General features: G+C 36.8%; 1 pseudogene; it reads right to left on the bottom strand.

Annotated features, from left to right (window-relative positions):
* Nucleotides 1–11,439: 11,439 nt before the first annotated feature.
* LOC119523807 lies at nucleotides 11,440–12,287 on the bottom strand (annotated as a pseudogene).
* Between the last annotated feature and the right edge of the window lie 779 nt (nucleotides 12,288–13,066).

Consider the following 13,066-nt stretch of genomic DNA (forward strand, 5'->3'; position numbering starts at 1 on the left):
TGATTTCCTGGCAGGAAGGGGTTAATGCTTTTAAAGCAGGTAGGCTGTCATGTCAACCTTGCACATTCCTAGACTTCTTGCATATTCCTGGCTTCCAAGTCAAAGACTCAACACACTAATTCGGCTTCTTCCTGACCTCTTCCAGATCAGGGAATCTGCCACAGTTTCACTAGGGGTCAATTTTTCCTTCTCTACCCCTGCCCCAGCCATATGGCCCACAGATCTCTGTAGTCAAAGCTCTGTTTGTGATTTGCTGTTGTCTGAACCACTGATTTCTAGTGCTGTTCCCCAGCCTAAGTCTTTTAAAAATGGTTCTACACTCAGAACCTTGTTTATGACAAAAAAACATAGACTCTTATATTTGCAAAACCTTATTGGAATAACCCTACTCTACCTTACCTAGTGTTTTTATGTTCATTCAACATTTAAGTGGTCCATTTTGAATATACACTTGTACCTCACTTGAAGCAAAACCAATCTGGGAAAATATGGACTAATAAAAAGATAAATTATGGAGTAATTCCTTGCTTTATCAAACTTCTCAAAACAGTATTCCTTCAATTAGACTTCTGTTCTTTCTCTAACAATGATTCAATTTGAGAAAATTTAATTTACACATATATTTTCAGGAACACATACTCTGATGAGAGTCAGGAATTTCAGTATAATTTTGCACCTGTTAGTGCCTTTATAAATTATTCTCAAGCCATAATATGAAAATATGTTATATATCTAGACCATAAACTATTAACAGTAGGAACTCTCCTCAATCATTTTTTATCCTCTCCACAGTGCCTAATACTGTGTTCTGTACACTGGATTTTGGATTAAGTCTAAATTGTAGTAATTATCTGGGTAATAGTTATATTACAAATGTAAAATATACTATAAATTGAATCCTAACTTTGTAGCATAATTCTCAAAAAGCTTTTCCTTTCTTTCAATTTCCCTAACCTGATTAATTAAGAGTTTGGTATTGGAGGTAAAGAAGTCTGAGCAGAAAATTGGCAGCATCTGGAAATGTCAGCTGAAGCTCACATTTCTCACCATTCTTACCTACTTATTCTACTTTTCCTGTCTCTTTCTTCTTCAATGTATTCTTCATTCTATCCTATGTTCTTCCTGGGGTCTTTGTCATCTTTTTTTTGAAAATCCACATAGTCACATGTATTTTCATTATCAAAGAAATGCCAGACCAATTTTATAAAAACTGCCTATTCTCCTAATTGCCAGATTGCTACATTCATTGAATCTCTACAGAGAAGTACACACTCTGTTGGTCTCTCTATTATGTAAGAGCTTAAAAAAAGTCAATTTGTCTTAACCCCTTTAGTTGGGAGTGACTGCCGTTTTAACTTTGAATAGGAAATGCTAAGATCTAATAAGTGGATAAAGACATGCTTAGTTCTTGCAGTTGTTGAATGGAAATTTCTCAGTGTAGAAATAAATTTTTAGGCAGATTCTTAATATTTCAAATGTATTGTTCTTCAGAAGAGTTAAAAAATCCATATGGATTTCAGCTCTCTTCTCTTTATGGCTTCTGGTATAAAAACTCCTTCATTTTTAAAACAGAAATTTGGCAACTACTAACTGCAATCTGTACTAAGGCCTTTTGATATTCTAAAAATCATATATTTTTTCTGTGTAGTTACAGAAAGGGAAATAAAATTTGAAAGTAGCTGCTGAGCTTCCCTATAATGTTTTGAGATCAAAAGTTCATTGATATAAATGTTTGTGATTCCAGGGCCTTTTACTGTCTTCAAGAGGTGGATGAAAGCCTCAAGCAGCCAATTTGTTTCTAATGGTGTTTGCCTCATTATAGTGGGGTTTGTGGAAGGTTTATTTTCCAAATTCTTCCCAAGTACATTTCATTGAGATTGGAAGAGCTTTAAAAATGTGAAACAGCTGTTAGGTATCCAATTGTCCTTCATGTTAAAAGATGCTGCTGCTGACATGGCTTCTTCTTGCAATGTTAAGAACATTACAAAGCCTGTGTTACCTCCCCTACTGATTTCTCCATGTGTGTCCTTTGCTTAATATCTACAGTTGCTTGAAGGACTTGTTACTGCTATTCACTGGAGTTATGCTTTATATGAGTCAGAATTTTTAGCTCAAATTGAGACACCCCATCTCTACTTGTGTTTTCTATGTGGGCTGATTTGTTAGAAGACGATAGCTCCCAATATAATATTCATCCAAAATGTGCTACTTGATTCTTTTTTTTTAATTTTAATTTTAATTTTTGTCTCTGTGTCACATTTTTAAAAAGCAGTTTTACTGAGATATCCACATACCATACAATCCATCCAAAGTGCACAATCAGTGGCTTTTAGTATAATCACAGAGTTGTGCATTCATCACCACAATCAATTTTAGAACATTTTCATTAATCCAAAAAGAAAAAACCCACACCCCTTAGCAGTCACCTCTCAATCCCTTTATCCTTGTCCACCCCTATATAACCTCTGATCTAATTCTGTCTCTATAAATTTATCTATATGCACATTTTATATAAGTGGAATCATACAATCTGTAGTATTTTATATCTTGTTTCTCTCAATTAGCATAATGTTTCTTTTAATTATTGTTATATTTTTAGAGATGTAGATTTACAGAAAAGTCATGTAAAAAGCAGAACATTTGCATATACCCATTGTTGACATGTTGCATTAGTGTGGGACCCTTGTTAAAATTGATGAAAGAATGTTAAAATATTACTGTTAACTATAGTCCATAGTTTACATTAGGTGCATTTTTTTTTACTGTATACTACCCTATTACTAACACCTTGTAATAGTGTTGTATATTTGTTCTAGATCAAGGAAGAGCATAAAAGCATTCTTATATTTTTACTATTAAACATAGTCCATCATTCACAACAGGGTCCACTGTGTTCTAAAGTCCCATGTTTTATCTTATAACTGTTCTTCTAGTAAAATACCCAACCCAAACTTCCCTTTCAATCACATACACAAACATAATTCAGCACTCTTAATTACACTTACCATAATGTGCTACCATCACCACTACCCATTTCCAAACATTTATAATCAACCTAAATAGAAATTCTGCACAAATTTAGCATCAGCTCCCCTATCTCTACCCCCATTCTATGCCATGGTAACCAGTATTCTACATTCTAACTCTATGAGATTGCTTATTATAATCAGCTCATGTCAGTGGGATCATACAATATTTGACCTTTTCTGTCTGGCTTATTTCACTCAACATTATGTCCTTAAGGTTCATCCATGTTGTCACATGCATCAGGACTTCATTCCTTCTTACAGCTGAATAATATTCCATCATATGTGTATACCACATTTTGTTTATCCACTCACTGTTTGATGGACACTTTGCTTGCTTCCATATTTTGACAATTGTGAATAATGCCACTATATATATTGATATGCAAATGTCTCTGCTTTCAGTTCTTCTGGTTAAAAACCTAGTAGCAGGATTGCTGGATCATATGAGAATTCTATACTTAGCATCCTGAGAAACCACCAAATTGTCTTCCACAGAAGCTGCACCATTTTCCATTGCCACCAGAAATGAATGTTTCTATGTCTCCACATCCTCTCCAACACTGTAGTTTTCTGTTTTTATAACACTGGCCATTCTTTTAGGTGTAAAATGATATCTCATTGTGGTTTTGATTTGCATTTCCCTTATAGCTAGTGATGTTGAGCACCTTTTCATGTGCTTTTTAGCCATCTGTATTTCCTCTTTGGAAAAATGTCTATTTAAATCTTTTGCCCATTTTTAAATTGGGTTGTTTGTCTTTTTATTGTAGAGTTGTAGGATTTCTTTATACATTCTGGATATTAAACCCTTATCAGATATGTGGTTTCCAAATATTTTCTCCCATTGAGTAGATTGCATTTCTACTTTCTTGACAAAGTCCTTTGAAGCACAAAAGTTTTTAATTTTAAGGGGATCTCATTTATCTATTTTTTCTTTCATTGCTTGTGCTTTGGGTATAAAGTCTAAGAAACCATTGCCTACCACAAGATCTTGAAGATACTTCCATACATTTTCTTCTAGAAGTTTTATGATCCTGCTTCCTATATTTAGATTTTTGATCCATTTTGAGTTAATTTTTGTAAAAGCTGTGAGATAGGAGTCCTGTTTAATTCTTTTGCATATGGCTATCCAGTTCTCTCAGCACTATTTTTTGAAGAGAGTATTTTGTCCCAGTTGAGTGGACCGGGAGCCTTGTCAAATATCAATTGGCTGTTGATGTGAGATCTATTTCTGAACTCTCAATTTGATTCCATTGGTGAATATATCTAGCTTTATACCAGTAACATGCTGTTTTGACCACTGTAGCTTTGTAATACACTTTAAATTCAGGAAGTGTGAGTCCTCTAACTTCATTCTTCTTTTTCAAGATGTTTTTGGCTATTTGGGGTCTCTTACCCTTCCAAATTAATTTGATAATTGACTTTTCAATTTCTGAAATATAGGCTTTTGGAATTTTGATTGGGATTGCATTAAATCTGTAAATCAACTCTGGTAGAATTGACATCTTAACCATATTTAGTCTTCCAATCCATGAACATGGAATGTCCTTCCATTTATTTAGATCTTCTTTTACTTCTTTTACTAATAATGTTTTGTAGCCTTCCATTTATACATCTTCTACAATCTTGATTAAATTTATTCCTAGATATTTGATTCTTTTAGTTGTTATTTGGATTTTTTTTCTTGATTTCCTCCTCAGATTGCTCATTAATAGTGTATAGAAATACTACTGATTTTTGCATGTTGATCTTGTATTCTGTCACTTTGCTGAACTTGTTTATTAGCTCTATTAGATTTGTTGTAGATTTTTCAGAACTTTCTTAATATTGGATCACATCATCTGCAAATAGTGAAAGTTTTACTTCTTCCTTTCCAATTTTAATAACTCATTTCTTTTTCTTGACTAACGACTCTAGCTGGAACTTCCTGAAAATGTTGAATAACAATGGTGACAATGGACATTCTTGTCTTGTTCCGAGTAATCTCAGAGGGAAAGCTTTCAGTCTTTCACCATTGAGTATGATATTAGCTGTGGTTTTTCATGTATACCTTTTATCATGTTGAAGAAGTTTCCCTCTATCCCTATCTTTTGATGTGTTTTTATCAAGAAAGGATGCTGGATTTTGTCAAATCCCTTTTATGTGTCAATGGAGATAATCATGTGATTTCCCCCCTTTGATTTGTTAATGTGGTGTATTTCATTAATTGATTTTGTTGTGTTGAATCACCCTTGCCTACCTGGGGTAAAACCCACTCGATCATGGTGTACAATTCTTTTAATGTGCTGTTATTTTGTTGAGGATTTTTGCACCTATATTCATTAGAGAAATTGATCTATAATTTACTTTTATTGCAGTATTTTACCAGGCTTTGGTATTAGGGTGATTTGGCCTTATAGAATGAGTTAGGTAGTGTTCTCTCCTCTTCAGTTTTTTTGGAACAGTTTGAGCTGGATTGGTATTAATTCTTCTTGGAATGATTGTTAGAATGCCCCTATGAAGGTGCCTGGTCCCCTGGTCCTGGACTTTTCTTTGTTGGGACTGATTCAACAAAGAATCAATTTTGATGACTGATTCAAGCTCTTTGCTTGTACTTGGTCTGTTGAGGTCTTCAGTTTCTTCTTGAGTCTGGTATGTTGTTGGTGTGTTTCTAGAAATTTGTCCATTTTACCTAAGTTGTCTAATTTGTTGTTCATGGTATCCTATTAAGATCCTTTTAATTTCTGTGGGGTAAGTAGTAATGTTTCCCTCTCATTTCTGATTTTATTTATTTGCATCTTCTCACTTTTTTCCTTTGTCAGTCTAGCTAAGGGTTTGTCAATTTTATTGATTTTCTCAAAGAAACAACTTTTGTTTTTTGTTAATTCTCTCTATAATTTTTTGTTCTCAATTTCATTTATTTCTGCTCTAATTTTTTATTTCTTTCCCTCTGCTTGCATTGGGATTAGTTTTCTGTTCTTTTTCTAGTTCCTCAAGGTGCACAGTTAGGTCTTTGGTTTAACTATTTCTTCTTTTTAAATGTAGACATTTAGGGCTACGTATTTCCCATTCATCCCTGCCTTCAATGCATCCCATAAGTTTTGATATATTATGTTCTCATTTTCATTCATCTCAAGATATTCACTGATTTCTCTTGTAATTTCTTCTTTGACCCACTGATTGTTTAAGAGTGTATTAAGTTTCACATCTTTGTAAATTTTCCAGTTCTCTGCCTGTTATTGATTTTCAGGTTCATTCCTTATGGACAGAGAAAGTGCTCTTTATAATTTCAATCTCTTTAAATTTATCATGACCTGTTTTGTGACCCAACATGTGGTCTATCCTGGAGAATGGTCCATGTGCACTTCAGAAGAATATACATCCTGCTCTTTTGGTGTGCAATGTTCTGTATATGTCTGTTAGGTCTAGTTCATTTATCATATTATTCAAATTCTCTGATTCTTGATTGATCCTCTGTCTAGATGTTCTATCTGTTGATGCGAATGGCATATAGAAGCCCCAAAATATTATTGTAGGGATGTCTACTTCTCCCTTTAGTGTTGCCAGTGTTTGTCTCATGTACTTTGAGCCACCATGATTAGGTGCATAAATATTTATGATTGTTGTTTCTTCTTAGTGGATTGTCCCTTTCATTAATATTAGTATGCTTCTCTATCTTCAACAGTTTTGATTTTAGAGTCTATTTTATCCAATATTAGCATATCTACCCAGCTCTTTTTTGTTTAATGTTGGCATGGAATATCTTTGACCAGCCTTTCACTTTCAACCTATTTGTGTCTTTGGGTCTAAGGTGATTCTCTTGTAGACAGCATATAGTTGGATCATACTTCTTTATCTATTCTGCCAATTTTTATCTTTTGATTGGGGAGTTTAATCCATTAACATTCAATGTTATTACTGTAATGGCAGTACTTACTTGAACCATTTTACCTTTGTTTTTTATGTCATGTATTCTTTTTTCTCTCTTTTTACCCTTTTAGCTACCCTTACTGATAATCTTCATTTTGACACTGTCCTCCAAGCCTCTTTCTCCTGTCTTTTCATTTCAGCCTGCAGAACTCCCTTTAGTATTTCTTGTAGGGCAGGTCTCTTGCTGAAGAACTCTCTGTTTCTGCTTATCTGTGAATATTTTAAACTCTCCCTCATCTTTGAAGGGCAGTTTTGCTGGATAAAGAATTCTTGACTGGCAGTTTTTCTCTTTCAGTACCTTAAATATATCATACCACTGCCTTCTTGCCTTCTTGGTTACTGAGAGAAATTGGCACTTTGTGTTATTGCAGTTCCCTTGTATATAACAAATCACTACTCTCTTGCTGCTTTCAGGATTCTCTCTTTATCTTTGTCATTTGATATTCTGATAATGTGTCTCAAAGTATGTATATTAGTGTTTATTCTATTTGTAGTATGTTGTGCTTCTTGGTTATATATATTTATGTCTTTCCTAAGAGTTGGGAAATTTTCATTCAGTTTCCTCAAATGTTCTTTCTGCCCTTTTTCCCTTCTCTTTTCATTTTGCAGCACCTATAATGCATACGTTTGTGCACTTTGTGCTGTCATTCAAATCCCTGAGATCCTGCTTAATTTTTTCCATTTTTTCTCTGTCTGTTCTTCTTTCTGTAAGATTTTGTTTGTCCTGTCTTCTAGTTCCCTGATTCTTTCTTCTCCTTGTTCTTATCTGCTGTTGCTTGCCTCAAGTGCGTTTTTAATCTCTTCTATTCTGCCTTCATTACCATAATTTCTACTGTATTTCTTTTTATATTTTCAAATTCTTCTTTATGCTCACCCAGTGTCTTCTTAATATCCTTTATCTTTTTTTGGAATATTTTCCTTCATCTCCTTGGATTGATTTTGGAGATTTGTTTAATTTTCTTTGATTAGTTGTTCCAAATTCTGTGTCTCCTTCTGAAGTTATAATTTGTTCCTTTAACTGGCCCATATATTCCTGTTTCTTAGTATGGCTTGTAATATGTTGCTGATGACTAGGCATCTGATTACCTTGATAAGTTTACTCAGAATGTCAGTTTCTCTTGCTTAGGGTTTTATTGCTGATTGGCTTTTGTTACGACTCTTCTTTAACTTCTTCTAGACCTTTAGAATTGCTTCTGTTTAACTGATCAAATTTTCTCTGCTCTGTTTTATTTTTTTTTAATTTTTTGAAAAATTTTATTATAGAAGCTGTGAGTTTACAAAACAATCATGCAGGATTTCCATATACCATCCTATTATTAATAACTTGCATTGGTGTGACATATTTGTTACAATTGATGGAAACACATTTTTATAATTATACTATTACTGTAGTCCATGGCTTAACTTAAGGTTTACTGTTTGCATTGTGCAGTTTCATAACATATATACAACCTAGAATTTCCCTGTTTTAACTGCATTCAAATTATAATTCAGTTCTGTTAATTATAGTCACAATATTGTGCTACCATCACCACCATTGATTACCAAAAACTTTTCCATCATCCCAAATAGAAACTCTGTACATTTTAAGCCTTAACTCTCTATTCCATCCCCTTATTCCATCCCTTGGTAACCTATATTCTAGATTCTGACACTATGATTTTGCTTATTCTAAATATTTCATATCAGTGAGATCATATGATATTTGTCCTTTTGCATCTGGCTTATTTCACTCAACATGATGTCTTCAAGGTTCTTCTGTGTTGTCACATGTATCAGAATGTAATTTCCTTTTATGGCTGAATAATATTTCATTGAATCTATATGCCATGTTTTGTTTATCCACTCACTGGCTGATGGACCTTGCGTTACTTCCATCTTTCGGCAATTGTGAAAATTTCTCTGTGAACATCAGTGTGCAAATATCTGTTGAAATCCCTGCTTTCAGTTCTTTTGGGTATTTAGCTAGAAGTGGGATTGCCAGGTCACATGATAATTCTCTACTTAACTTTCTCAGGAATGCCAACTGTCTTCCGCAGTGGCTGCACCATTTTACATTGCCACCAGCAATGAATGAGTGTTCCTATTTCTCTACATCCTCTCCAATACTTGTAATTTTCTTCGTTTAAAAGCCATTTTAGTGTGTATGAAATATTACCTCATTGTGGGTTTCTTTCTTTCTTTCTTTTTTCTTTTGGTTTAAAATGCAATTAAATGTATAATGAAAATAAGGAAATCATTGAAGTAATGTAACAAACAAGATGTCTATGTCAGGGTAGAAGGTTGACAGGGGAAACAAGGTGAACTCATATAGCAGGTCCCTGAGGTGGAGGCAGCCAGGGCAGTTTCAGCCCTGCTGTGGTTGGAGCTCCCATAAGTCCCACCAGGACCCAGCTAGAGTAAGCTCTTCTAAAAGAAGGTTCCATGTTTATTATGCCCATCTAAGCTCAGTTCCCCAGTAGATTCCCGCTGGAGTCAATAGCAATGTCATCACTCGAAACCTAGGGCAAGGAACTTCCTTTGTGAAAATCCACTGGTATCTAAATCAGGACTCTCTGGTTTTGTTTACTAAGGCCACCTGGCCTGACCACCAGAATTCAGAGACCAGTACCTGAAAAGGGGGTAGTGTGCATGAGGCCACTCCAAGAAAGTCCACTGTTTTTTCACTTGAACCACTGTGGCTGATGGAACACGTCAATTTAAACCAAGCATCTAGCTCAATGAGGAACCAAGTTCCTTAACTGTGAATCTTAGACAAGATAAAGGTGGCAGTCCTTGACCACATGAAGGAGCCCTAAATGCTCAAGGATCCAAAGCTCCAAAGCCTCCAAGTCTTCCCTCACCTCCTGGCCCACAGAACTGTCTATCCCCTTTGCCTTCTTAGAGTATTTGAACTCCAAACTATTTATTTGATATTTATCTGCCTTTGGGGGCTATTCTTGCTCTATTACTTTCACAAATTTGTATTTTCTGAGGATGAAAACCATGACCTGCATGTCTCTGGAACCCCTCAAACACTAATAGATGACTTTGTATATAGAGAGAGTGCACTAGTTTGAATGTATTATGTCCCCCCAAATGCCATTATCTTTGGTGTAATCTTGTGTGGGCAGACCTATCAGTGTTAATTAGATTGTAATTCTTTGAGTGTTTCCATGGAGAAGTGCCCCACCCAACTGTGGGTGATGACTCTGATTGGATAATTTCTGTGGAGGTGTTAGCCCATCCATTGGGTGGGTCTGAAATAAATTACTGGAGCACTATATAAGATCAGACAGAAGGAACAAGCTGTCACAGCCAAGAGGGACACTTTGGAGAATGCATAGGAGCTGCAGATGAGAGACATTTTGAAGATGGCCATTGAAAGCAGACTCTTGCTCCAGAGAAGCTAAGAAAGGACAAATACCCCAAGTGACATTCTTGAGGAACTGCAGCCTAGAGAGGAATGTCCTGGGAGAAAGCCATTTTGAAACCAGAACATTAGAGCAGATGCAAGCCACATGCCTTCCCAGCTAACAGAGGTTTTCCAGACACCATTGGCCATCCACTAGTGAAGGTACCTGATTGCTGATGTGTTACCTTGTACACTTTATGGCCTTAAGACTGTAACTGTGTAACCAAATAAACCCCCTTTTATAAAAGCCAATCCATCTCTGGGGTTTTGCATTCTGGCAACATTAGCAAACTAGAACACCCCTCAAACACTAATAGATGACTTTGTATATAGAGAGATGTGCCGGTTTGAATGTATTGTGTCCCCCAAATGCCATTATCTTTGTGGTCTTTCTTTTTGGTGCTGGTTAGATTTGCTTGGAATGTGCCCCACCCAGCTGTGGGTGGTGACTTTGGTGGGATACTCCCATGGAGGTGTGACCCCACCCATTCAGGGTGGGCCTTGATCAGTGGAGCCATGTAAAACATGCTGACTCAAAGAGACTGAACGGAGTGCAGCTGTGAGTGATGTTTTGAAGAAGAGCAAGCTTGCTAGAGAGGAACGTCCTGGGAGAAAGCCATTTTGAAACCAGAACTTTGGAGCAGACGCCAGCTGCCTTCCTAGCTAACAGAGGTTTTCCGGACGCCATTGGCCATCCTCCGGTGAAGGTACCCGATTACTGATATGTTACCTTGGACACTTTATGGCCTTAAGACTGTAACTGTATAGCCAAATAAACCCCCTTTTTATAAAAGCCAATCCATCTCTGGTGTTTTGCATTCCGCAGCATTAGCAAACTAGAACAAGAGAGCTCAATTTGTTACTTGACTATTGATAGCTCAGAGTCATTTACATACCACAGTTTAGTAAGCAAATCTGGGCTGTGATTCTTTAATAAATGATAAGTCATATTATTAATGAGTAGAATTCATTCATTTTGGACTTCATGGTTGATATTAGAGTTCAGGAAACAAAGGACAGTTTGAGATGTCTTAGGGAAATAATGATAAAGAAGAACATTGATAAGTAACCTTTATAAAATCCTGAGAATCTACCCAGCCTAATTAAATACTAACCTTTTTTAAGAGAATCTCCATGTCCCTCCTGAATGTATTTCAGGAATGCTGTTGTCCACTGAAGAGTCTTTGCCTTATCCATCTCGGCATTGTGTAACTGGACTAAAAGATTCAACTCATCACAGCAAATGCAAATTCTGTGCCTTCTATCTCTTTCCATCTGTATATGTCTCTCCTTGTGCTGTGACCTTCTTCCCTGTGGCCTGCTCTTATTCTGCTCCCCCTGGTTTGACTGTGAGGGCTTCACGGACTGCCAAGCACCCTGGGTGCCTTTAGTGCCTTCGCCTACATTCTGAATTTCTCCAAGGGCTCTTCATTCTACATTTGTGTCCAACTGATGTATTCTACTCCAATTCCTTTTATTCATTGCTTGTTTACATAGTGCTTCTTCTCCTACTTTAATCCAAACCTGCTCGGGAAGGGCTTTGTTTCTACTATGTAAAGCCTTTTGGTGGATTCAATTTCTTGCTGATAACAGAAAGAAAATATTCTAGGCAATCCAATGTCCTGATGCTTGGCAGCTTCAAGAATAGAACACGAGTTACTGGAACTCTGTGTTTGTGAAAGATTCAAATTTCCACCTGTAGAGCAAGCATTTGTAGTAAATAGTGGGTATGTAAATTGCAAAGCGATTGTTGCAGCAGCTATTTTATTTTTTAATAACTATGTGTATTTGTTTTGTTGCTGGTGTGAAGGAACATTCATTAATTCAGATGGATGGTGAATAAGGGTCACCAAATTGCTGAGTGTGATGCCCACCTTTGGGGGGCTCAGGGCAGCACATGGCAGCTTGGCCTGCATGTTGTTGAAATGGTCCTCCAGGCAGACATGCATGGCCAACTTGGCCCTCATTGCGGTTTTGATTTGAATTTCCTTAATAGTTAATGATGCTGAGCATCTTTTCATCTTGCCCTGGTTTTGCCAAACAATTTTTAAGATTGCATTATTTGTGCAGTTGCAATTGTTTCACCCCAAGAGAAAGTTTGCTTTCCTCTGCTCCTTCTCTGGGAATCTTGGTCTGTTCTGTTTTTTCTTGTTTTGCCTCTATAGTTTTTTACGCTCCTTTCGTTGTCTCTAGCTGTTTTTGCCTGGAGGGCAAATTCTGGGAGGAGGGTCACCCTGGAGAGTTCTTTCCCAAGTCAGTATTTCCCAGCCAAATGCGGCCAGGGACCCATGAAGGATGCACAGATCATCTCCCAAGAGCCCTGGGGAGAGGATCAGAAAAGATACCAAAACCCTTTTGTACTACCCCCAAAATCTGCTTTCTTGGCATGCTCAGCCCATGGTGCCCTTCAGCAAACTGTATACCACAGCCCTGATGAGTTCCTGTGTCTTTAAACCTTCCCCACCTACTGCCCCTGTTGGGGGTGGAGTTGAAATAGTGGCTTCAGCCATCCCTGTCTGGAGCATCCTGAAACAGCAGAGCAGAGCTTGGATCCAGATCCAAATTTGCTGATCAAAGCTGTGATTAGTGCTTGGCCATTACCCCACCATTCTTGGGGAAGAGGACCTTTATGTCCCTCTTCACCCACAGCAGCTAACCAGGGACAGGACCCAAGGCACCCCATCTCTAGCATGGGGATGGGCAGCAGCAGTCACAATGGAGCAAGCTACTCACAGTT

The sequence above is a fragment of the Choloepus didactylus genome, chromosome X, assembly GCF_015220235.1.
Source record: "Choloepus didactylus isolate mChoDid1 chromosome X, mChoDid1.pri, whole genome shotgun sequence".
NCBI lineage: Eukaryota > Metazoa > Chordata > Mammalia > Pilosa > Megalonychidae > Choloepus > Choloepus didactylus.